Source organism: Lissotriton helveticus, chromosome 1_1 (genome assembly GCF_964261635.1).
Source record: "Lissotriton helveticus chromosome 1_1, aLisHel1.1, whole genome shotgun sequence".
NCBI classification, from domain to species: domain Eukaryota; kingdom Metazoa; phylum Chordata; class Amphibia; order Caudata; family Salamandridae; genus Lissotriton; species Lissotriton helveticus.
This window is the reverse complement of record NC_136057.1, coordinates 1,181,391,307-1,181,418,745: the sequence shown is the minus strand read 5'-3', so window position 1 is coordinate 1,181,418,745 and position 27,439 is coordinate 1,181,391,307. Positions and strand designations below refer to the sequence as shown.

Below are 27,439 nucleotides of genomic sequence, written 5' to 3'. Positions count from 1 at the left end.
CGGCATCTAATGTTATTGCTGCAGTGGGAGTGTCTAGGAGTTTTGCCTTTTCCAAAACCTGCGTGTTATCACTAGACAATCTATTCTTCAGGAAACCAGCTTGAGAGGGATGGATCAATTGGGGAAGAACTCTCTGGAGGCGGGTCGAGAGGATCACTGCCAAGATCTTGCAGTCAAGATTAATGAGGGAAATGGGCCTATAATTTTTTGGAAGAGAGGGGTCTTTCCCATCTTTTAGAAGTACTGCAATTATAGCCTCAGGCAAGGTGCCCTTAACTTCGCCTGACTCATTTATTTCCCGGAACAGGTTCAGAAGAGGTTCCACCAATAAAGAGGGGAAGGATTTAAAAAATCTAGCTGTAAACCCATCAGGGCCTGGGGCTTTCCCGCTCTTTAGCGATTTAATTGCTTGTTCAATTTCTGTGGCCGTGATTGGTGTATTAAGACTTAACTGCTCATCAGTGGAGAGTCTTGGTAAGTCGCATTCATTTAAATAATCCTGTATCTTATCCTCTTCCACCGATTTATTCTTGGCATATAGGGTCTCGTAAAAGTCCTTAAATACCTCCGCTATCTTGTCCGGCTCTGAGTGGGCGATCCCTGAAACATCTTTGATGACATTAATAGTGTTCCTCTATACCTTAAATTTTAAATAAGAGGCCAGGCTCTTACCCGCTTTATTAGAGTCACAGAGTTTGAACCTCCTTCTTTTGTCTAGCCATACCCCTGCCCTCACTATTTTGTTGTATTCATACTTTTTATTGGCCAGTGTGTTCATGTCCGTACTGTTCCTGTCTCTCTGGTGCTTACCCTCTAGGGCCAGTATTTCACTTTCCAGGTCTTCCAATCTACGGTTGTGGTCTTTATTCATTGCTGATCGAATTTTAATACAAACCCCCCTAATAGTACTCTTTAGGTCCTCCCACCTCACTAGATCAGTAGTGTCTCCCCTCTTATTGTCCTGCAAATAGCGGATTCAATAGCAGACCTATGTTGCTCTTTGTCCAGTATTTCGTCATTCAAACGCCACGATGTTTGACGAGACGAGGGCTTCGTATTGGTGGTGGATAAAGATATGCATGAGTGATCGGACATTACCCGTGGCTCTATGGATGTATCATCTATCCGTGTTACCCCATTCTGTGATATAAGAATGTAATCGATTCGGGAGTAAGAGTCATGTGGTGCGGAATAAAATGTATAATCCCTATCCGTGGGATTTTGTAGCCTCCATGCATCTACCAAGTTAAAGCGCTTACACAGATTGAGCAGAGTTTTGTGTGATTTATTTGGTCGGAAGGGGCAACGTGAGTCCCTGTCTAGGGTCGCATCCATGGGGAGATTAAAGTCCCCGGCCAGTATGTGTACGGCCGAGTCAGGAATGGACTCAATTTGTTTGCTTAGACCGTCCCAGAATTTAAGGTCAGAGGTGTTAGGAGCGTATATATTTGTGATGTAGAATTCCGTGTTGTCTCTGCTTAGTTTGGCTGTGACCCACCTGCCATTCACATCTGCCTCTGAAGAGAGAATTTCAACCTTTGATTTTTTCGCTACTAACAACAAGACACCATTCTTTTTCCCCATCGCTGCCGCCCCCACTACCTCGGTGTAAAATTTATTCCTCAAGTGATAAAACTGTTTGGCATCTATTTTAGTCTCCTGTAACAAGACAATATCCCCCGTTGTCTGCGCACATAGTCTAGTATTTTTTGTCTCTTTACGGGTTGATTCAGGCCTTCTACATTCAGGGACAGTATTTTCAGTTTGTCTATGGAGGCCATTCCCAGTGGTGTATTATGTTTGTTCTGTGCCATTAGACATACCTAAATATCTTGAAAAATTCTGTGTCAGACCAACCAAGATGGTAGGCAACACCATTAACTTGTCGAATCGACTTGTAACTGTTCGATAGTGTGCGTACAAGCACATGGAATGCAAAATGAAATGAAAGGGAACATAATACAAATAACACACAAAACCCATCCGAACCCCTCAACCCCCCCACCCACCCCACCCCACCCCACCAGTGAATAGTAGACATGGTGACTGGAGAGAAACAGCAACCAATCCTCCCAGTGGATCACAACTTTAGTAAGAAATTTGGAACTATTTCAGCAGTCTAACAGGCTATTGCCGAGTGTAACAGTAGGTGAATACTGAGATTAGAAAACTAGATACATGCATATCCAAGTAAGGATGCCTCATATTGACGGCAAGGATGAACTTTGTGAACCCGATACAAATATCGGTGACCCAAATAATACCTCTATTATTGATAGCCATAAGTAAGATTGGGTTGCAGCCTTGATCTGGCCAGCGACTAAACTTTAACTTTTAGAGCATAACATAACCCATCTTTGGATTGACAATTGAACTATTCCGATTATGACAGGTGCATTAACTATTAAAGATGCAGCAACATACAGCTAATAATATAATGTATGATCAGGTCAGCGTTGCAAAAATGGAGCCATCGGACCATGTGACGAGGGTAAGAACAACATGGACAAGACCCCTTATCAAATTTAGAGAATCAACTTGACAAAGGGAGGTCAACAGGTACCCCCAATTGGTCAGATAAGTCTCGATAGACACACAATGAACATAGTGCCAGGCTATAACTTTAGACATCTGACAGTAGGAAAAAGCCATACAGTTAGTATGAGAGAAAAGGATACTCATTTGATGCCGGATGAGGAGGCTGTCGTGCCGTCAGGGTTGTGAGTGTCCATGACCAGATCCTCGGGCCCGTCCAACATTCTTTTAAGTTTCATGGGGTCTGAGAAGATGTGTGGATGGCCTTGGATAACAACTCTGTATCTCGCTGGACCTACAAAGCCATGTTGGTAGCCCATGGACTTCAGTTGTGGGCGAAGTGCCAGGAAAGCCTTCCGTACGTCTACAGTTTCCTTGCTGTAGTCCTGCGATATATATATATTTTGGCATTCTTCCATAGGATGTGATTATGCTTCCGTACAAAGGTAAGGATTTGTTCCACGTGCTGATAGCGTAGTGGTTTACAGACAATAGGTCTGGGACCTTTTTGGTTTTTGTTGATCCTGCCTGGTACTCTATGCGCCCTGTCAAATTCCAAGGGCTGACAGAAGGTCATGCTGGTGGCTTGGGCGAACCATGACTCCAGAAATGGAACACAGGAGCCCATCGACTCCTCGGATCCCTCCCGAATACTGAAAATGCGAAGGTTCCCCCTCCGGTTTCGGTCCTCCAATTCGGCCAGTTTCCTTGTTACTTGGTTTGAGGCTATGGTCAGGTGTTTGAGAGTGCTACAAGTCTTGGTTTCCGCATCTTCCAACCTGCTGATTCTAGATTCTGTTTCATCCAGCCATGCGTTGGTCTCACGAATGTCTTGTCTGATTGCCACCACTTCCTCTTTAGTTGACTTAGCTAGGTCCCTAACCTCGTCGAGTCTGCTTAGTATCATTTCCATCGCATCAGCGTTAGTTTTTTTTCTCCCTTTGACAGGCGAGTTTGGATTCGAGTGGTCAGATTTGAGCCTTTTCAAGTTCTTAGCTCTCTCTTTGTTGTCCATGGTCACCGTTTTCCTGATCGTATCAACAATGGGATCGTGAAGTGAACCAAAATGAATGCACTGATTCAATTAGAAGATCGCAGCACACTGACAAGCATGACCAAGTGCTACCTCACATACGTCGGCGCCACATAGAGGCTACGCAGACATGGAGAATCAGCTGATGGGCCACAGGTAGCGTGCGGATAACGTAGAACAGAGTAAGTCATTCATCAATGTGGTCTGTGGAACTTAGCATCAACACGCCGTTGTATGTAGTCACCTCGTCAACTCATGCCGCCGAGATATGGTGGGTCATTTTGCGCCCTGTCGTTGGTACATAATTGCGTCTTGGTCAGGGAGCATTAAGCAGGCAGGATGTCATGATCGCTGTATCGGCTGGCAGAGGAAACTTATTGTGATGTGTCATATACCAACTAGCTCATAACATAACAGCATGAGCCAATAAGCTATAGGTTGCTGCGTGGTGTCTAATGCTTCAGATTCTCGCCAAAACGGGTTAAGCGTGAGTCATCGCTGCAGCGCATGAAGGCATGGGATAATCATTAGGGCGCTTAGAGATATTCAATATGCCCAACAGACTTCCGAATCGACATTCATGGTGCCCTGCAAGCATCCGACTACGGGGCAAGCGCCGCCATTTTGGAGCAGGTCGCGTGTAAATGGAGTCTTCCGTGTGACATTCATTAGGTGCCAGTGGTTAACTGAAGGGATCGAGTTTGCACTGCTTTCAGACACTCTGTCCACCGCCTCAGATGTAGCTGCTGTGGATACTACATGGAGCTGTATCAGGACAGCGTGGGCTGTACAGAGGCTAATTTCTCGATCGGAGAGTGACGAGACCCGCCATGTTGATTAGAACAGTGTCGATTAGGGTAGTATCACCTGCGGGCTTTATATGTATAGACCTATGCGTTCACGATATTACCATCGCAATCTGGCGATTAGTGAGTACACAAAGAGTTTGGTGCGTACAAATTTTAGCCCTGTTTTGATCTTGCGAGCTGCAGCCGAAGGCCGGGTCCCGCTCAGAAAGTGGCTACGCCCACCATATTGGGAACCGCAGATTTGTGTGCAGGTTCAGCGCGTATAAGTCTTTACTTGTGCTAATGAGGGCGGGTAGTACTCGCGATTGGTCCCAGAAGTCCATATGTGATTTTGCCACGCTAGCAGGGTTCAGTCCACATCGTTACTGCGTGAGGATAGACCTCACATAACGCCGTCCGTTCACGGCCAAGGAAGCCATCGGATCGCACACTTGTTCTCCCGGGCGCGGAGGCTCTCGAGGGAATTCAGCCGTATGTCCGCTTCTCGGCCGCCTTCAGACGTTAACAAGCGCTTGGGATGTTCACCTCACATTCCGATTACTGAATCATGTAGACACGCCGGCTTTGGAGCGACAGAAAGTGTCCCAAAATCGTGGAAAGACCTGGACCACGGGAGGACGAAATCACAGAGCCGCCATTTCTCTCGGCTTTCAGTTCTTAAAAGGAATAGCTAACAATCAGAGCATTATTTAAAATGGCGATAAATCGGTGTGTGTAGTCTTGTAATGCACTTTTATTTTCCTATGAAAGTAAACTGCATTTTGCATTTGTAGTGAAAAACAACGTTCCTGAATCGCCCAAATTGATCATTTTATCAGCCACTGTACAGACACCCCAGGATATAGCGGCATGGATTAGCAAATTTAGCTGCACAAAAAATGGAAATTTAGTGGCACAAATATGGAAATTTAGCGGCTTTTTTGCGGCACTTTATTTTACTCCTAATCATTCATTCTCATCCTGGAGGGTCTGACATTAACTTCAGCCCTCTGGGAGGTGTTTTAGCCCACAGCGACCTCACTCCACTCAAGTTCATCCCCGGTTGTACTCAGTGTTGCTGCTCTCCCACCATTCTATATCCATCACTCCTCCCTTAGAACGTGTCTTAGTGCAGGTGTGGAAATTGTGGCTCCTGGTTTTGTTTAAAAAAAAAACACAGCCGAAATTCTGAAACCGATGGAAATTAGAAAACAGATTTTGGCTCACTACCCTCGACATGGTTCCCTTCTGTTTGCTAAGGTTCTAAAAATACACTGATTCTAAACTGTCACATTGGGTTAAGTCTGCAACATTAACTTACCACTTTTCGCATTGTGCATGCACACAAAGGTGGAAATAATTGGCTGCAAAACTATCCAAGGTACTCTAAATATGTTAATTCACGCACAGTCTGCATACATTGGGGGAGGGTACAGATACCTACCTCACCCACAAATAATTAGTGGTCCTGCCATCGGGCTCACTTTAAATTAAAGTTATTATCATCAGAAGGGAGGCTAACTAATACTCCTCTTTCCTTGAGGATGCAGAGATTAGCTGAGGCGAGAGTTGGTGGGTTGGTACGAGTTAGACAAACTTCTTGAGGGAATGGTGGAATTGCCTAGGTCCGAAAAGAAGGAATTGGGGATGACCATCATCAGCGTCATGGACAGGTAAGTAGCACATTCACTTTGTAGGTTTCATCATTTTAATCAAACCTTAGTCAATTCACCCCACCTATTCATAACCCTTCAGAAATGGCTAGATGAAAAATATAATTATAAAATGCAGATAAGTATAATAGAGAAAAGACACTCACATATGTGAAGGAAGAGGCCAACCAGAAAAAAACTGTCTCCTTCCTTTGGCCTAGGAGATAACCACAAAGAAAAGGACTGACTTTGCCAAGTTAACTTTAAACTCAGAAAATGTTATAGGCATTCATCTCATCTAAGTGTTGAATTATCAATAGTCTTGACAAGGTCAGATACAAGAAAATAGAATTGGAAAAAGCAAGTGGGTCATAACATGATGCCATTATGTGCACTGCAGAAGGAGTCTGTATTTCTTTTTGCCGTTTTAAGTGCATTAATTAAAATCAAAATATCTTTGAGTCGGTGCATGTTTTCTGACTGTAGAGCTCGGAAACACGAAGTATAAAAAACTGCTCCATGTTTCCAAGCACTGCTGTCATCAAAACATGCATTAAGTCAGAGTTAATTTGAAATATTGAATGCTGCAGTAAGTAAAAAGAGAGAAAGCTCTCTGATGGACACAGGCTCAACCATACAATATCAACTGTATGGTACAGTAGAGAACAACATAAACTCATCAGTGGTAGATCATAATCATGCACTAATCTTTCTGCATTATGCAATGACAGACGATATCCCCAGCTATTGGAGGAAACTGGCCTTTTTGAACCTGCTGCTTGCATACGCATGGATGTACACCTGGAACTAAACTGGTGGGTTCAGTAAGATGACTAGGGAGCACCAGCAGGAAGCAGACAAACTTAGACATAACCGTAGCAAAATAAACACACAACCAAAAGATCCTATGAGACCATCAGCCATCACAAAAATAACTGAGCAGAAGTGGTCCCTAAGTACCCTGAGAAGTCATATTGAATTAATTAAATCATAGTGATACCATCTTTGCTATGAGCCTTATGCGCTGTTTTAATATGCACAATACATCCTTAATTTCTTCAAGGTCCAGTTTGTGGACCTCAATCACTTTGATGTTGTGGAACGCTCATCTCTGTTTTAAAGTTATTCAAGCTTGATCATATTTTTGTGTCTCATTTTTTCACGTCACTTTGTGTCTGTGAAGTTCAACATCAGCCATCCTGCATCGGGTATGAACACTTAGTTACATTACAATTGAATGCTGACAGCTAGATCACTGCATATGACTTTAAACTCATTGATGATGTTTTTAATATCTCCTTGCAACTGTGTGTCATCTTCATGAATGGATGCCTCTAAACCATCCAGTGGAAGTAAGGTCAAAGGCACTTTTTGTGAAGAGTGAGAAGTTGCCATGTAGAAGGGGAACTTTGCCTATGCATGCCATGTTTTACACTCCACTTGACTGCATTTGCAGGACTAAGGTTGGTCACGAATGACAGATGACTAAGCAATTCCCCAATGACAGTTTAGAGCAGGAGACGACAATGGTGAAAAGCTCTACAAGGATAAAGAGTAAGTTAGATCTTCTAGCTATAGACTGGTCAAAATATATAAGGCAATTGAGACCCTTAACCCATTTCAGTTATCCCAACCATGTAGCACTGCAAGCGAGCCAAACACACCCTTTGTGGAAAAGGGACCACTAGTGAGATATGCCCGATGAATGATTGGCTGGCAGTATGAGATGAACACAGCATATGGCTTTCTCTACGCATCACCAAGAAGTCACACTGTCAGCTGTAGTGCCATTTGAATGGAGTTCCAGTACTGGCTCCAATCAAAGATGGTGAATGCTGTTTCAACACAAAACAGTAAAGAACTTTGTCCCCCGTGCACTTGTGTTCATACATTGTGATTCCCACATAGTTACTTCATAATAGCATTCACGTGCAAGTGAGGGTGAATATATTGCAGCACATCTGATGTTTGTGCTTTTGAGGCCGCACAAGCATACCTTTTGGAGTCGGTGGGTGTCTCCTCAGCTCAAGAGATGTGCCCACAGTGCACCCTCACCAATCAAACCTGGTCCACAAAAAAAAAAATGGCCTTTTGTAAATATCGCAGCATTTTTACAAAAGTGCCGATTTCGCGGCAAATCGCGAAATCCTGGAGGGTCTGACTGTATGACCTTAATAGAGAAATTATTATTTTTCTGTTTTGTGAAGGTGTTTTGCCTCACGTTGCAATGCAAATGTTTTGCTGTTATTTGCTTTTCATTTTGAGTATTTTTCTCTATTAATTTTGTATTGGAAATGTAGTAGGGGCAGTATATATATATTTCATTTGTTATATATGTTTTGTTGTTTTTGTTAATTAAATTATACTGCGGAGCCATAAGCAACTCCTGTGGGTGGACGCCAGAGAGACTTTGTAATCCAGGACAATTAGTCCTCTTAAATGTTAGGTCTGCTGTGCAAGCAGTTATTTTTCTATCCAAATCCCTTTCTACCGTTTCATATCGGTACTGTGTGGTTAAGTCAAATGTGCAAGTTGTTCAGATCCTTTATAATTAATTAATGCTAAGAGATTTCTGTTCGGGCATATGCTGTAATGAAATGAACTTGCTCCAAGCTCAACTGAAAATTTGACAATCTGTACCTAACGTTAATGCTCCCAGATCGTTCTTTCATCACATGCAGATAAGTGCAGTCTCATGCTTCATAATAATGGCCCGAAAATCAAATGTTTGCTTCTCTCTTTGAAAATATGGCCTGCCACTGTTCTTTTGTTTTCTGTACAGAGGAGGACTAAAGTCCACTTTATTATGCATGGTTTCTTAGCAATATATTCCTAAAATGGCTTGCTGCATTGAACAAGCATTGTTAAAAGTAGTAAATACATTTCTTGTGAAAACCAGGGCACCGATGCATAGTAAGATGAACGGGTTTTCCAAAAGCTGCACACACAAGGTGGTCAAATGGAAATGGTCAGATTGTTGCTAAGCTCATTGATCAAAATTATACTCCAGGTTTATGTACAATAACTGTAAACTTTTACTGAACAAAATGTGTTTCCTATCCCACATTAATTTACAAGTCCATTCCTCAGGTAAAAAAGACGGCCAATAATTTAGATAATAATTTAGATTTTTCCACAGCCTGGTGGGTAAGAAGTCATGATTTTATCAAATGCATTCAGGTGATATTTCAACGTTCTTCTATTCTTTGCGTATTCTACCCACATAGCAGAAGTGAATAGCCGCATCCCGGAACACATGAACAAAAGCATCCTAACAGCCATAAACCCTTGACCAAGTAACCAACTCAAATGTTCGCCTGACCCTTGCAAAAACCTAACCATAAAAGACCCACCTCGTATCATTCCGGGCCTTCTGTATTGTATTAAGTGCCCACATATATTCCCTATTCTTTCAGGATGCCCTCTCCAAAAAGCATTCTTAATTGTACACTGGCTATTTCCACTAGCTTGAGACCCACATTGAGTAAAATACTCTTAAGGCTGTCCATAGGTAATGCCTCATTGGCATTACCCAAAAAACATTTAGTCTTCTGAAATCATTGCCTTAATTAACTAGCATAGATTTCACCAGGCAGTTGTCCGTTCAAAAACCTTTGTTTTTTGATCCCAGCACATCCAGTATTTGAGCTGGACATTTTAGGTCTCGCTTACTGGCTGTGCCAGTGCTTTTTCTTTTTATGATGGGTGGGGGAGAGGCAAGAATGACAGAGGGAGGTTGGCGGAAGGGGCAAGCAACACAAGGGACAGTGGAAGGGGTCAAGCAACAAGATTGACAGCTGAAGGGGGCAAGCAACACAAATACCTGCAAACATATGTGCTCTTGTTCAGTGTTTCCACAACTAGAAAAAAAAGTCGATTAGAAGCTCGAGCAGTGGAAGGACACTGGTAAAGAAGCGGTTCTTGGGCCAGGCTCTAGGGGAAAAAAGCGCAAGAAGAGGAAGTGATGTTGGCATGACGCACTGACCACAGAAGCAAGCAAATGAATTACAATGAAGCCGACCAATGGTAAGCAATTGGCTGCCTCTAAGCCCCCTGTGAGTTAACAAAATGTCTTGCAAGCGTCAGCACGGTTCACGGACAGAATATCGATGTAAAAAATATAAAAGTACAAAATATAGAAAAAATATAGAAAGCAAAAATACCGACTCCCTATACTTAGAGGTATGTACAAACACTTTGGGAAAAATATATCAATATAAAAAATATAGTACAAAAAATCGATTTCTTTATATATATATATATATATATATATATCTCAAAGAAGTACTTTCAACAGACGCCCAGAGATGCTTTATCTGTTTATTCCTTAACAGATGGTCTTCTACCGACGCGTTTCACCTTTACGGCTTGTACGGCAAGTCATGTCACACTGCAGTATACATAGGATAATATGCATAGACCTAGAAATGGGCTCCACAGGTCACAATTCATGAGCGCCATTTTGTAAAGGTTACTTTATTGAGGGACATTTCTTTTAGATGTAATATGTCACATCATCATCAGCAGTGCATTGCGGGCGCGCAAGTTATAGTTGGCAGAACTAACTATAACGGAGGTCTTTCATTGGTTTTGTACGTGTGAAATGTCCAGCTAACTAGAACAGCCCTGAAACATATGGTTTTTCCAGTGTATATATATGTATATATGTGTGTGTGAGTAGATCTATATATATATTTATTTAACAAGTGCATGCAGTAATGGTGCCGTTACGAGCTCGCCAGCACACAACAGAGAAGCCATTCCATGAAGACGGAGCGATTGCCAGCTCCGAAAAGCGTCGGATTTTAAGCTTTCCAAAGTCTGCATTGCCGGTTTTAAGAAATAAAGATGTTTTATCCAACAGCTGTTGTGGTCGTTCCCGTATCGTGGCAAACTTTTTGACGGAATATATATATATATATATTGTTGCAGCAAAAAGCCCTTGAGCTTCGAGAGGGCACACTACGCTAACTCCTGCTTCCAGCAGTGCAAGCCTCGCTGTAACTGGCTGCTGAAGTCTTTAAAATTTGATTCCCATCCGACGCGTTTCGAGGCTTGGGACGCCTCGTAATCATGGAATAGCTTCAATGAGGGAGAGACGACTCTGTGCAGGATTCGTTCATTTATTTATTCACTGAACAAAAAACGCCCTAAGTGGGTGTGGCTTCATGAATACCAACAGGCATGCTGGTCCCCTGGTGTGCCCTCTCGAAGCTCAAGGGCTTTTTGCTGCAACACTACAATTCACACGGCTGCCCTGGCCGCGGGGAGGAGCACCAGTCTCTCCTAAGACTGCTATGTCACATGAGAAACGGCTTTGGAAAGAACCTTCTTCTCCATCGAGCACACTAACTCCAGGGGGATTATGTCTGGCTGCAGAACCCTTTCTCCTACTCAAGGATATTACAAGCGTCAAATTATCAATTGAGGGACAGAGCCTACTTAAGGTGTGTACTTACTTTGTGCAACATGGACTTCGGGGACCAGCATGCCTGTTGGTATTCATGAAGCCACACCCACTTAGGGCGTTTTTTGTTCAGTGAATAAATAAATGAACGAATCCTGCACAGAGTCGTCTCTCCCTCATTGAAGCTATTCCATGATTACGAGGCGTCCCAAGCCTCGAAACGCGTCGGGATGGGAATCAAATTTTAAAGACTTCAGCAGCCAGTTACAGCGAGGCTTGCACTGCTGGAAGCAGGAGTTAGCGTAGTGAGCCCTCGAAGCTCAAGGGCTTTTTGCTGCAACACTACAATTCACACGGCTGCCCTGGCCGTGGGGAGGAGCACCAGTCTCTCCTAAGACTGCTATGTCACATGAGAAACGGCTTTGGAAAGAAGCTTCTTCTCCATCGAGCACACTAACTCCAGGGGGATTATGTCTGGCTGCAGAACCCTTTCTCCTACTCAAGGATATTACAAGCGTCAAATTATCAATTGAGGGACAGAGCCTACTTAAGGTGTGTACTTACTTTGTGCAACATGGACTTCGGGGACCAGCATGCCTGTTGGTATTCATGAAGCCACACCCACTTAGGGCGTTTTTTGTTCAGTGAATAAATAAATGAACGAATCCTGCACAGAGTCGTCTCTCCCTCATTGAAGCTATTCCATGATTACGAGGCGTCCCAAGCCTCGAAACGCGTCGGGATGGGAATCAAATTTTAAAGACTTCAGCAGCCAGTTACAGCGAGGCTTGCACTGCTGGAAGCAGGAGTTAGCGTAGTGTGCCCTCTCGAAGCTCAAGGGCTTTTTGCTGCAACTATATATATATATATATATATATATATATATATATATATAATTTTAAAAAGTCTATTATAAATTAAAACATAGAAGAATTTCAAATAGTTTATACGTAAATGTTCAACTCCAGTGAGTGCAACAGTAAGCGAAGTGTTGGATAGTGGAGGGGTAAAAATTACTAATTCCCACCCCAGTTAGTGCAACAGTAAGGAAAGTGTTGGATAGCAGAGGGGTAAAAATGACTATTCCCACTCCTTTTTAGGTCTCGACTATTTCTATCCCGCAGGGATAGATAGGCGAGATTATAGTAGGTAGTAAAAAAAACTCTACCAAACTTGCGGATTCCGTACAGTTCATGTGAGGATGCGCGTGCACGCCATTGCCAGCCACGTCACACCACCATTTGTCTGTGCCTCTCATCAGACTTCAAAGGCTGACGCTCCCTCCCCAATCACACTTCAAAAGTTGCCACTCCCCGCATGCACATCGCACACCAACACTCTCCTACTTCTCCTCCCACAGCTGCTTTTCCCATTCACGCGCTCTGCAGGTCTGCGCATTCCCTCCCACCCTTCCTTTGATGTCCCCATCAGACTTCAAAGGAATGCGCTCCCGAACTTGCTGGCCTCGCTCTCGTGAACAAGCACCCATACCGCTACCCCATCCCCCCGCCACGCAATGCCGAGAGCTTGTTCCTAACGCGACCCCTGGGGCTTCTGCATACAGAGCAAGAGTTCAGGCTGAAGAGCACATTCCTCGCGCCCCTAATAACCTGGGTGCTTTCTCTCAAACTCCCCATCCCCTCACAAATCTTCCCCTTCATCTCTCCCTCATAAACACCCATGCTCTGATATGTGTGTCTAGCTGCCTTAAGGAAGCTGTTTGTGTAAGGGTTGTCAGCCTTCACCTCTGTACATTTGGCCAGCCCACCCAGCCGCCTCAGCTCTCGTTTCCTTGCGGATGTTCCCCTCCCATGGTGTCAGCTTCTGCCTCTCTATGCAGCCACCCGCCCTCCTCGGCCCTCATACATTAAGATGCTTCCTGTCCCTATCAGGCTCCCTGCCTCCACCTCTTCAATGTCATATGCCCTACTTTGGGATATTGCTACCATACCTTCACCTCTCTTTGTACCTCCACCGAAATGCGTGCCCCCTGCCTCCTAAACCCTGTCACCTGAAGGATGCTGCCTCTCTCAGGCCTTCTTTTCCACTGTCCCCCCCCCCCCCATATATCCTTGGCCCTCCTGACATGAATGAATCTGGTCCTCTCAAGCCCCCAGTCTCTTCTTCCTCCATCCCATCCTTATATTCTCGCCTCTACTTATGTTAAGGTTGCTGGTGCTCTCGGGCCCTCAGCTCCTCCATCACATCCCTTAAATCTAGGCTCTCAGTACATTAAGATTAGGAAGGTTGGTCCTCTCAGGCCTCTAAGCCCCCCATCCCCATGCCTTTCGACCCTCGCTACATTAAGGATGCTGGTCCTGCCGGGCTCGCACTCTCCCGCCGCACATCATCACTACGTTTTGGATGATGTCCGCCTGGATGAACCTCTTTCCCAGATGCCACAGAACCCCGCGCTCTGCTAATCACATTTAGTGGCCAAAAATGAAGGAAATACTAACAGCGGATTTTATTCGACTAATTCCATGGGAATGTCAGACATGCCGGGCCTGGTTGTATTTCATGTGCCGCTTTTACCCTCCCCACCTGCTCATCCGTTGCCTCATATGCCCCCCAACATTTTTTTAACAATTTTGGTGCGGCGGGATGAGTGTAGCCAGGGATACCAGTGAGCAAATTGCTGGCAGCTCCTCCGTCTTAAACAAATTTACTTTTGCACAACTTCTTTTTCATGCCTTCTGAATTGCTGACCCAGCTCATATATATAAATGTAAAAACATCGGCACCTACATCATTCTGCCGGAGCACATGCGCAATGCTTCCCCCTAAATACCTGTCCCACTCTCGGTGTTGCTGTCTCCCTCATTTTGCAAGTTTTCTCGTGTGCCCAAACTCCCACCCCTCCCACATGCTCTGTGTTGCTTTTACTAATGTTTCTCCCCCGCCTCCAGTGTTGCTCAGCCTCTCCTTCGATTGCTGTTTTTGCCCGCCAAGACCTGCCCATCCATTGCCCCACGGGCTCCTTCATTACCCCCCAAGTCCACTGTCTTTCATATTTCGCTACTTTGGACCCTCACACACCCTCACAACTCCTCACCCTCACACACTCTCATACCCTCTCCCCCTCACACACCCACATACCCTCACTCTCGCACACCCTCACACACTCTCACCCTCACACATCCTCTCACCCTCACACCCCCTCACCCTCACACCCCCTCACCTCCCTCACCCTCACACCCCCTCACCTCCCTCACACCACCACACCCCCTCACACCCTCACACCCCCTCACCCTCACACCCCCTCACCCCCATCACACACCCTCACCCTCACACCCCTCTCACCCTCACACCCCCTCACCCTCATCCTCACACCCCCTCACGCACCCTCACCTCACACACCCTCACCTCACACACCCTCACCTCACACACCCTCATATTTTGAGGCTATTAAGGCGTAAGTTTGAGTGTCCTAACTATGGAAGAGTACAACAAGGATGCATTAATGATCTATACTGTCTGGGGTGGGAGAAAGGATGTGGCGCTAGGCCAGAGATTTCAGAACGGTGGAGCCAAGCTCTGGTCTCGGCGTCTCCTAAACATCTTGGGATTCTGTCTAAATTACTTAAACTCCCCTACTTAAAAAAAAAAATTAAGTTGTACTTGTGTAATGCAAGTGGTGCTCATAAAGTGTGCCAATACTTTTGGGTCTGGTAAAGGTTGCGCTGTTTAAAAATGCAAAAAAGAAATAGTTCATCAATTGTTGCGGGAGCAGTGGAAGGATACTAATAAATTGAAATCAACTTGAGCTTGGCACAACAAGGAAGTGTTGCCATGTACGCACTGCCTAATTAGAAGGCCGCAAAGAAGAGTGCTAATTTTGCCTACGAATGGTAAGTAATCGGCAAGCTATAATTACCCTTTTAGATTTCTTTTGGGATGATTCAACAGATCTTAGCCAGCAACAGTGCACTCGCACTGCCTGCAGCGAGACCTAAAAAGCTAAGACATGACCAGTGCTGGCCGCGTCATAGGACTTTTTCCCCTAAATTTATTTTGGTTTGGGGCGTGGCTTGAGGCGTCAAGATGGCGGTCGCACTCTAAGAGTGCTCCGGACCCTCTCCGTCATCCGCCTCGCATTTGTGCGCTTGCAGCTGACATCGGCTCCTTTCAGCTACCTGCTGGGACTCCCCAGCCCTCCTGCTCTGCCCCGGTTCCATTTGGGGGCTAGCCGGTGCTTCTCTTGCCTCCGTTGGGCCTCCTCCCTCCTGGGGCCTTAAGACATTCAAGATGGCGGCCTCCCTGCCGCCCCGTCTCCGGGCCTGATGTCCCTGCCCTGGCGGTCTGGCGCTCGGCTGCCTCACTGCCTGTGACTTCCCCCTGCGGCGGTGGCCTCCGTCGTCGATCAGCTGGAGCGACCCGGGGCTGCGGTGTGGAGCTCCCTTCCTGTGTGGATGGGATCTAAAGAGGGCGAGTGGCGGACGCGGCCGTCCGCGCTGACGGCATCACCAAGGGCCTGGCGCCGATTGGCGGTCTTCAGGCGAGGGGGCGGCCTGGAGTTTCTTCAGCAGCAACGGCCCGGTGAGTGGGGGCCGCCGGTTTTGGATGCCGCTGCCGGATGGGGCGTGTGATGTCTGGCCCCCTTCCAGCCCCTGTGTGGAGGTCTCCCCGATCGTCGGGTGGAGAGGTGAGGACTGTTTGGCGTTGTGCGGCCTTCGGCGTCGCAGCCGCCGGCCACCGGAGAGTCGCAGCCTTCACCCCTGGTCCGGCCCCATGATTATTGGGAGGCCCTGTGGGGGTGCATCTGCCTGCTCCGGCCTGATCCGGGCCTTCTGCCACCCTTCTTTCACGGCGAGCGATGGACCCCCTTCTGCTGCGGCTGCTGGCTCCTAGGGTTGCGAGAGGTCTACCGGCTACCCTCGACCCCTGTGCCTTGTAAGGGGTTGATGGCCCCTGGGTGCCCCATCCTCTGGTGCCCGACGTATAGCCGGCTCCCCTGGGGAGCGCTGCTGGGGTGATCCGCTTTGACCTCCTGGCTGGAATGCTAGATGTAGCGCCGCGGCCCGGTGCGAAGGAGCGCATCCGCTACCATATTGGGTGGTGCGCACAGGCCTCCCCCCCTCCTGGATCCCCGGGGACCTTGTCACTATTACTGGAGGCTGCCGGAGAGGCTTTGGGGTCTTGGGGGGTCACTGTTGGCCAGAGGACCGTCACTGGTACTGACTGTTGGGTTCCACCAGGGATCTCCTCCATCCTCGGGGCAACGGACGCCTGGGTGGTGGTGGCTGCCCGGGGCTCATCGTTCGCCCCCAGCGACCTGCCTGCTCTCCTGGCACTCGCACTTCGCGGACCCTGGGGAGGACGCAAACTCGCCCTGCTGGAAGTCCCTGCCACCTTGGTTGCCCCCCCCCCGATGCCTGACCTGCCTCTGAGGCCTCGCAAGCCGAAGTCGCCTGTGGCCTTTCCGAGGCCTGCCCAGCGACGTGACTTGGAGGTGAGGTGGACCGGCGGGTGCGTGGCCAGGGGTGCAAAGGCAGACTGACCTTCCATTCGGCGGCTTCCATTCTTCAGCGTCGGTGAGTGGGGATCGGCCACTACATTGGGTGGCGGGGGTCTTGGTGGCGGGGCCGGCCTGCCCCCCCCCCCCCCCCCCCTTACCCCTTTAGGCGCGCTTGGTCGTCTTCTCCAGGGGCATGGGCAGAACCAGCACCACCCAGACCCCCATTCCTCCAACCCAAACGAAAATGGACCAATTCACTACATCGGACTGGGACCCGGGTGGAGTGGCTCTGGCTGCACCGGGGGGATCTCTCTACCATCCTGCAGGCGATAAGTACATCATAAGCCTCTGTGGAGAGCAAGATAGGGGAGGTGCGGGTAGATGTGGCCCTAATTCGCCAGGACCTACGCAATGCCACGGCATCCCGAATCTCCACGGTGGAAGATGACGTGGGTACCCTCAAGTCCCAGGTGGCCCGTCTTCAGACACAGACCGCCGAGCTGCATCGCAGGGCCAAGGACGCCGAAAACATGGCGCGAAGAAACAATCTGCGCCTCCTGGGATTTCCGGAGGGAGTGGAGATGGGTCGTACTGACACCTTTATAGAGACCTGGGTATGCTCCTGGATGCCCAAAGAGAAGCTTTACCCCTGGTTTGCGGTGGAGCGAGCCCACCGCTCTCTTGCTCCCAAACCTCCATCTAGGGCCCCTGCTTGGCCCGTTATTCTCAGAATCTTCAACTTTTGAGACGGGGTGTGAATCTAGGGGCGGCTGGGGCCGCTGCAGTTCCAGAACTCCAGAATTATGGTCTTTCCGGACTACTCCAGGGAGGTGCAGACTCGGCGCCAATCCTACGACGCAGTTAAACAAAAACTCAGGGCAATGAGCCTTCGCTATGGTCTCTTCCCGGCTCAGCTCAAGGTGTACTTCCAAGATAAGCCATTCTTTATACCCCCCAGGCGGCATGGGCCTGGCTCACGGAGTAGCGGCCCCTCCTGCCTGGAGCGACCCTTTCTTCTGCTCGGGGGGCCCGGACACAGCCGAAACAAGACGCGCCCAAATCCCAGCGGTGCCGAACCGGGTCCTGGAGGCGGGGCAACCATCGAGGAGAGGTATCCCACTCGCAGGCTGAGCAGTCCCAGCGCTCTCCAGCACGAACTCCGAATCAGGGATCCGCCTCCCCCACCTTCGCTACTTCTCTGATTGATATGGGCAGCATCCCTGGGCCCAGTGAGACTTTGCGAAGTGCTGTGTCGGGCTCGGACCTGTCCGGAAGCCCTGTGGTCTGTGGATCGGTTGAGGAGAAGGGAGTGTGACTGGTACTGCACGATGAACACTCCACAGTACACCCTTTGGGATTCTTTGCACGTGATTGTTCCTGACCCCATGGGCCGGGGCCGACTCGGCTCTACTGAATGGTCCAGTTGGGGTCTGGAGCCTCATCGTAGTCCCGAGACTGATGCCTCTTACGAGCTACAAATTTATCATCTCATGTTTTAAGCTGTTAGCATGTCATCCGAATACATGGAGGGGGGTCCAGCTTACTTGGTTGTTTGCTAACCATTTTAGATTAGCGGTTCACCTCAGTGTGGGGTAGTTGATGGTTGGGATTTGTTCAGGGTGACAGATGCTTCCACTTTAGAAGTGTAGGGTGGGGGGAGTTGGGGGGCAAGGGGAGGGGGGGAGAGCGTGGTCTCTCAACAGTTTGTTGTTTTTAGCCGCCTACGGGCCGCTGTGTTCTGTTTTCATTGGTAGCCGCGCGTTCCTAGATGTCCCCGCTGACGACAAGCAGATCACTACACCCCTTGCCTTAATCTCAGGGTCCCGGGCCCTGGTGTGTGCTTCCCTTGAGTTGAGTACAGCCCCTGCGCATGCATCCGCCCTTCCACATAACGCCCTTCTAGATGTCCTATACCCTCAAGAGACCTCTCCACATCCTCTCCTGGAATGTTCACGGCCTCGACCGAATCAAGCGCGCGGCCGTCCTCCGCACTGCTTACCGCCATACACCAGACGTTCTGTTTCTCCAGGAGACGCACCTCATGGGCTCACAGTGCAATTTCCTAGCCCGCTACGGGGTTGACAGGGTCTGGCACTCTGGTATCGCGCCGGGATCCCGAGGGGTGGCCATTTGACTCAGGAAAGAGCTTCCCTTCACCCTGACTAGAGCCGACACAGATGCACAGGGCCTATATGGGGCCATGTCTGGGATGATTGAGGGACACCCTCTGAACCTCCTGAGCACTTATGCTCCCCCCGTGCTCCTGGCCTCCACCCTTCGCCGCCTCACGCTGGTTATTTCCGCCTTTCCTCAGGGCCTGACTTGTTGGGGGGACTTTAACGCCGTCCTGCACCCTTCACGTGACGCGACGGGCACTCCGTCGGCGCGCCGTCTTGCCTTTGCGAAAGGTCTACCGGGTTGGTCATCGACCCTCAGCCTTTGTGATGTCTGGAGGGTGTGGAACACCCGCAAAGAACAATACACCTACACCTCGGCGGCTCATCGTACCCACTCCCGTATAGACCTAATCTTGATGCCCGCAATGGATTGCCAACCGATGTCTGGGGCTACTATATTGCCAAGAGGGATCTCGGACCACTCCCCCGTTTCTCTCCGCATTGGTTCTCCCAGTGTTGGCCCACTCACGACTTGGTGGTTAAACGCGTGGTTCCTGCAGGACTCCGCGCTGGTGGAGTCCCTTGGACAGGAACTGCGCCACTACTTCTCAACCAATACGGGCTCTGTTCCCTCACCAGGGACGCTGTGGGAGGCCGGCAAGGCGGTCGTGCGGAGTGTGGACAGAGGGCTGGTTCACGCGAAACTTGTGGAGCTGTCCACCCAGCTTGTACAGCTGGAGGCACGGGCAGAGCGGTTGGAAAGACTCCAATTGTCTGACGATAACGATGGCTCCTCTCGACAACTTGCAATGGTCCGCGAAGAGATTCGCCGGATCTCGTTGGAGTCCGCTAAAATGCTCTGATGCTCTTCGGTGGCGCGTATTTATGGATGGGGCGATTTAAAAACGGCAAGCTTCCACATAACCTAGTGTCCTATCCCAAAGTTAACCGCATTATTCCCGAGATTCGGACGGCTGATGGGGTTCATCAGGTGCCATCCGCTGCCATTGCACGGACCTTTGCTGGCTAATATGCGACCCTGTACGTCGCTCGCCCTCCATGTACTCCCCTGGCGGACTTGCTGATGGAGACCGGTACTCGGCTGCCGTGTCTCCCCCAGGAGATCGCTGATACCTTGGACCACTCCTTTACCCCGGAAGAAATACACGGGGCGATCTCAATGTTGCATCCAGGCAAGACGCCCGGGCCTGACCGCTATGCCCAAGAGTACTACGCGGCCTTCCGCGATGATTTGGTTCCCCATTTAGTGGAACTATTTAATCAAGTGGAATTGGGGCCCTTCCCGCCTGAAACCGACGTGGCCACCATCGAGGTCATCCCCAAAACGCAACCGCCCTCCCTGGATTGTGCGGATTACAGCCCAATCTCATTCATCAATACAATGATCAAGATTTTTGCCACCGCGATAGCCCAGCGGCTCCGCCCACTTCTACAAGATTTGGTCCATCCTGATCAATGCGGGTTTATGCCTGCTAGGGGTACCTGTCATTGCATTTGTCGCCTCCATCTGGCTATGGCTCACCATCTCCACCTGGCCTCGTATCTGGCACTCCTATTCATCGACTTTGAAAAAGACTTTTAGACGGTGGATTGGTGCTACCTTGGGGATGTGCTGGAACTGATGGGTTTTGGTCTTCTCTTCTGCAGCCTGATCAGAGTCCTCTACAACAACACCAGGGCCTGTGTCCTCATTAACGGCAAACTTTCTGAGGCGTTCCCAATCCGGAGGGGTACCCGTCAGGGGTGCCCACTCTTATTCGCGCTGGCGCTGGCGCTGAAGCCCCTGGCGGCGCTCATCCGCCAAGATACTCTCATCCGAGGCTGGGCCTGGGACCAGAGTCAGATTGACAAGATCGCCCTCTACGCAGACGATGTCCTGCTTTATCTGGCGGATCCAGACCGTTCTGGACCCAGATGCCTAGAGACCCTTTCTGCCTTCGAGCGGGTATCTGGGCAGCGATTCAACCCGGCAAAGCCAACCCTGGTCCCATTGCATCCCTCTCGGGCATGCTTTGACTGGCAGACGACTATCCCCCTCCGGAGGCAATCCTTCAAATACCTGGGTGTGTGGGTTACCCTACTTGCGGAGCTCGAGTGGGCCCTGAACATTGCTTTCTCTACATTCTACAAAATGTCACCATCCACCTCCCAGGTAGCTGGTTCAGGGAGCCGGATGGCGTTCTTACCCGGTTCTTGTGGGGAGGAGGAAGGCCGCGAATGTTCCTGGCACACTGTCGTATTCCCCCCTTTGGGGGCATGGGGGTGACCAATCTCCACCTCTACTACCTGGCCACGAAAGTCATCGTGATCCACGACTGGTTCGCGGGCGGCTGGTCCGACCCTGCATACCGGGTGGAACTCAGGGCAATGGACTTCACGCAGATCCAGGCATTTCTATATGGTAGCCCGGTGCTGCAGGTTCTTCCCCCTGTCACCAGGACGGTGCTCACGGCCTGGCATATACAGCCCTTCGCCATGTGCAATGGGACCGGAGGCTTACTAGGCAAACGCCGCTGTGGAGTGGTGCATGGCTGCGAGAGGTCTCGTCCTTGCAGGATTTCCGTCAATGGGTCCTAGGTGGGATCTCGCTACTGTGAGACATGTGGGTGGGAGACCACATTCGGTCGTTTGTTGACTTACAGCAATGTCACGCCCTTCTTCCTTCCCAATTCTATAAGTACCTCCAACTCAGATACGCCCTACACACTCACATTCCGTCCCCCGCCTCTTTCCCGGAATTCAGTCCCTTGGAGGCCCAGGTGATGATGTGGAACCTGGGGAAGAGTGGGGTCTCCCGAATATACCGGTCGCTGGTGAATAACGGTCCTGCGTCCCTGGACCGGCTCCGGGATCGATGGGAAGGTTGGGTGGGTCCCCTGGAAGAGGCGGATAGGTGAGATGCCCGTTATGACACCCAAAACCTTGACAACATCCTCCAAGTTACGCCTGGTCTAGCTTTACTTCCTCCATGCAGCATACCTCACTCCAGGACGCCTTGTCCGGGCCCGTATGCGACCCTCCCCAACCTGCACGCGCTGCGAGTCTGTCCAAGCAGATTTCTATCACATGGTATGGCAGTGCCCAGCCCTGGCGCCGTTCTGGAGAGGGGTGGAACTCGAACTTACACGGGTCCTCGGAGGGGAGGTTCCCCACGACCCGAAGCGCTTGCTTCTGGGAGTGTTTGATGGCCTCAATGCTCCAGGGCTGACAAGCACTTCCTGGGGACAGCGGTGGCGGTGGCAAAGAGGGATATAGCCGCGCTCAGGTCTCAGGCTAAGGCCCCGACTGTGCGGAGGTGGAGGAGGGGAGTGGACTGGTGTGGAGCGCAGGAAGAGCCTCTCTTTGAGGCTCTGGGATGCCCTGAATTATTCGAGAAGGTATGGGGTAAATGGTTTAATATGCTGCCTGTGTGATGGTCCGACTGCACTTGTACGCTTATAGTGTCTTGAGATTGCCACATTTAATTCCAATGGATCGACTGCACCTTTTGTTAAATGTATGTGATCGAATTTCCTTAATTGTAACGCTTGATCTGCTACCAATGAATTTACTTGTTTTTAAAAAACCTATAAAGTTGATTTATCCAAAAAAATATATATATTTTGGTTTGTATTTAGTTTACTTAAGCTGCGGTTTAAGTACCCCTTCCGCTCTGTCCTGCATTGCTTGCACCGCCCCTCTCCTCCCAGGAAAAATCCTGACAAAGCCATTTGGCTTTCAGTGTTTGTAGGTCTCGCCTAGGCTGCGCTTGTGCTGTCTATTCAAGGCACGCTGTATTCAGGGTATGGGCATTAACTCTGCCCATCTTTACAATTAGCTTTTCTTCCTGTCGATGTAAATGATGGCTTTTGATTTTTCAATAGGCTTAGTAGTCCCTCCTTAGTACCTCCCTCTCTCCGGTTACCTCCCATAAGGACAGCTCCTCTTACATGTGTCCTTACTCTGTAGCGCTCATTAGCAATTCAGCAGAACTATTTACTTAATGTACACAGCACTCGCGGGACGCCAGCTTCAGGAATTGTGGCCTCTTCTTGCTTCACATTTCAGGCGAGTATATCTCTCTCAACGCGGCACCCATCTCACGGCCGCCGGGAAGAGTTTCAACTTTTCTCTCGATCTGTTAATATGCAAATCACCATGGCAAGGAGGTGCAATGCATGAAGGGCTGCATTACAATAGTGACGGGGGCCGTACCAAGACTTTATATTCAGCAAGCTGCTCATCCAGCTGTAATACTATTCAGCGAGACTTTCCTTCCATACAATAATGCTGCAATTATCACCGTAACAAAATGAGGATTTCTACTGATCATCATTGTACTACCATTTTACTTTCAGACATCTTTTTCTTGGGGTTGCGCTGCTGTTCAATGAACATATAGTGAGAGCAGTACTGCTAACACCTTACCAACACTTACGTGCCACTATTGTGCCAGCTGTAAAAATGTGCAATATTTGGGTCTGTAGTTCCAACACAACAACAGTAAATATATTGAGGGAACATCCCTTGAAAGTAAGCTCTCACCTCACCCGTGCTAATCCTTTTCTGGGCTATTTGGAGTAGTTTGCGCTTAGGCCACTTGTAACCTTTTGCCCACATAACGTATCCATGCCAAATTTGCATCCTTTTCTTCCAAAATCCTGAGAATTTAAAAGTACTCCGGGTTTGTGGATTCCACTGGAGGGGACCCAGAAATTGGCCAAAATACAGCAACATTTTGGGTTTTTGGGGGGAAAAGTGCTGCAGAAGAAACCATCTGGTTTTCCCCTGCAAATGGTATCAACAAACGGTTTGTGGTGCTGAAATCACCATCTTCCTAGCTTTCAGGGACAGGCAGCCTTTTGTCAGAAAACACAATTTTCTACATATACCTGGCATTTTACTGTGACAGCCTGTTTTTACTATATTTTGTGCTTTTAACCTCCTTACAGTTAGTGCTAGAAATGTGTGTGTAAACCCAATAATGGATCCCAGATAGCTATACATTTCTGAAAAGTAGACAAAATTCTGAATTCAGCAAGGGGTCATTTGTGTAGATCCTTCAAGGTTTTCCAAAAGAAACTAACAGTTGAAATAAAGAAATTATTGAAATTGAGTTGAAAAATACAGCCATTTGTGCCAACGTTTTCACCTGTAATTTATAACTATGGCAGATTTTTAAAGCAATATACCGTTGCGTCCACTCTGTTTGTGGTGATATATAGGTCTTGTAGGTTCACTAAGAACCCACAGTACCTAGAGCTAATAACTGAGCTCTGCCTTGCAATGGGGTTTCATTGTGTACCGGGTATATAGCAATTCATTTGGTAAAATATAAAGAGTGAAAAATAGGTATCAAGGACACCTATGTATTCCCGTAATGGGAAAAAATACAGTGTTTGGAAGCAGTAGTTATTTGCACATCTCTAAAATTGTGGGTACCCATACTAGCATTTGAGTTAGAGAACATTTTTCAAAATGACTTCTTTTTTTTTTTTTTTACACAGTCTTACATTTGGAAGGCAGAAATGCATAGAAAGTCAATAGGTATTAACATTTGTTCTACAATTCTGTTTTGCCCTAAGTCTTCCAATAAAAATTGTCCCTCACTTGTGTGCCTGCGACAGGAAACGGGCCAAAACACAAATGCGGGCACATTAAATTTTTCCAGTGAAAATTGACTTTTTTTTTTTTGCAATGTCTGGCTGTGGATTTTAGACCCTAGCTCAGCAGGCACCTGGGGAAACCTAGCAAGCCTGTACATTTTTTTTAAACTAGACATCCTGGATGGGATGACTTTTGTGGCTATCACCAGCTTCTGTTTCCCAGAATCCCTTGCAAACCTCAAACTTTGTAAAAAAAAAAAAAAAAAACCACACATTTTCCTAACATTTCTCTGATGGAAATTTCTGGAATCTGCGGGGAGCCACAAACTTCCACCCACCCAGCATTCCCCCAAGTCTCCCAATAAAATTGGTACCTCACTTGTGTGGGAAGACCTTGTGCCCGTGACCTGGAAGGGCCAAAACGTATTGTGGAGACATCAAAATTACTATCACAAAGCAACCTGGGGGGGGGCACCTGGGTTCTTAACCCTGGGCTTGACGGCCATCAAGGGGAACCTACCAAACACACACATTTAGAAAAACTAGACACCCGGGGGAGTCCAGGGAGGTGTGACTTACGTGGATCCCCCAAAGTTTTCCTGCCTAGAAATCCCTGCAAACCTCAAATTTAGCGCGAAAAAAATCACATTTTCTCAGATTTCTGTGTGGGAAAGTTGTGGGATCACCGGGCTCACACAAATTTCCTACCATTCGACGTTTCTCCAGGACTCCGGATAAGAATGCTGCCTCACTAGTGTGGTGGGCCCAGTGCCCGCGGCAGGGAAGGGCCGAAACGTATTGTGGAGACTTCAAAATTATCTATCATAAAACGACCTGGTTTTGCAAAGGGGGCACCTGCGTTTTAGGTCCCGGGCCCGGTGACCATCTAGGGAAACCTACCACACCCACACATTTCTAAAACTAGATACCTGGGGGAGTCCAGGTAGGTATGACTTGCGTGGATCATCCAACGTCTTCCGCAAATTTAGGTAAACCAATCACATTTTCCCCTCATTTCTATCTGGGATCACCATGCCGGCACAAATGACCTATCACGGAGTGTCCCCTCAGTCTCCCAAGTAAAATGATACCTCACTTGGGCCGTCCACACAGGTGAGTTACCATTTTTATCTGGAGACCTGGGGGAAGGCCTGGTGGTAGGAAAATAGTTTTTTTCTGATACCAGAAGTTTATGGCATAGTAATGCAAGGAAAATGTCACTTTAGTCACATTTGAGGTTTGCGTGGCATTGTGGGTAAGAAAAGTTGTTGGGATCAATGAGAGGCACATCACCCAGTACTCCCCAATTATTATTGCTTTACAATATTATCTAAAGTTGGTAGAATTTCCCTAGAGACAAACTACACCTTGGCAGAGAAAGACAGACAAGGACAATATAACTGCCTGTCCATCTGTTCCTCCAGTACACACACACACTGGTTGGATTTGGCATGAGGGCGAGTGAAAGGTTCAAAATGTATATTTTATTAACAAGAGATTTCACAAAAGAAAATGCACTGTTCATAATTAAAAGTTTAAAAACCAAAACCATTGACTTGCAGCTTGTGAGCTATAAAGCCACGGCAATGCACCAACCTTTCATATGTGACACACACAAGACCATTCACACCACCAGCCCAGCACAGTACAACATTCACATCAACAGACCGTGCCATTCAAGGCCCCATCACTTTCAAATGCCCACATGACGGACACAGCAATCGTACCGGCAGGTGGTTGATGTAGTGTGTGCAGGGGCTTTTGGCTTGCAGTTCGTGTAATGATCAGCAGCAATTCACTACTCGCACACCGCCAGCCACTCACTCGCTTCATTTCTTAAACGGAAACATGTCAAAGCGTGCTGAGGTTTAATGACCTATTAAGCACGGTGTGTGCTCCTTGTCAGCAGGACACTGCAGTATATGCAGCAGGTGACATATGAGAGGATGTCTAAACATTGCAAAATACTATTATTTTAGAGAGAAATTAAGTAGACGGTGCTGTTGATAGGTAGTACTGCACAACCTTAAACCTGTGCAGGTGGAGAAAGAGGAAGCGGACATGCTTTATCTGAGGGGACATCCTGGAGGAACATACGGTTATTCGTGGGCTGCTTCTACCTGCCTGCGATACATGCTTCCAGAATTGAGGTGTTCACTGCCCAGAGGCCATTGAAAGGAAATGTAAAGAGAGTAAACGTACTCATTTAAGTGACTGACTAGCTGAACATGCCACCTTCCCAATGTATCAGTCTTTGAGTCTACCTGGCTCCCTACTTACCTATCTATCTGCCTGTCTATCTATATACTTGTCTGCTTGCCTGCCTGTCTGCCTTGTCTATCTGTTTTTCTACGTACTGCTGTCTGCCTGCTTGTATGTCTCTATCTAGCTATCTCAGTATCAGTCTGTCTTTCTACCTACCTATCTATGTCTGTCTATCTATTTATATATGTCATCCCTCTATCTAGCTGTAGGTCTGTCTTCCTATCTATGCGTACGATTATAGAGTTATCTCCCACCCCAGCAGGCAGTCTACCTGAACATCTAAAACTTTGCATTACAAGCAATAATGGACCCTAACATCCTTAGCTTCCGTCACATCCCCCAAACCCCACTCCTACTCACCACTCTTGGTTCCCAGCTGCCTTGGGGTTGAACCTAATGCCGCTGTTGATGTTGAACAAGACTTGGTCTTCCATCAGGTCCGGAACGTTGGCCTTCTAGAGGGGGTGCTCGTAGGGCGCCGCCAGCCTCGAGTGCCCCCGGTCAGCGTGCTCCTTGTTGACACTTCCGTTATGAATGAGCTCTTTTTGGTTCGGGTCCCTGCTCAGGCCATAGGGCTC

The 27,439-nt window shown here is 48.2% G+C and overlaps 1 protein-coding gene and 1 non-coding gene across 3 annotated transcripts in view; both read left to right on the top strand.

Annotated features, from left to right (window-relative positions):
* Positions 1-27,439, top strand: part of RSBN1L (round spermatid basic protein 1 like) — a 281,128-nt gene that overhangs the window by 33,813 nt on the left and 219,876 nt on the right. The window lies entirely within an intron of this gene.
* Positions 23,348-23,473, top strand: LOC144781144 (U4atac minor spliceosomal RNA). The gene has a single exon (XR_013600891.1). It is a non-coding gene; the product is annotated as a U4atac minor spliceosomal RNA (small nuclear RNA).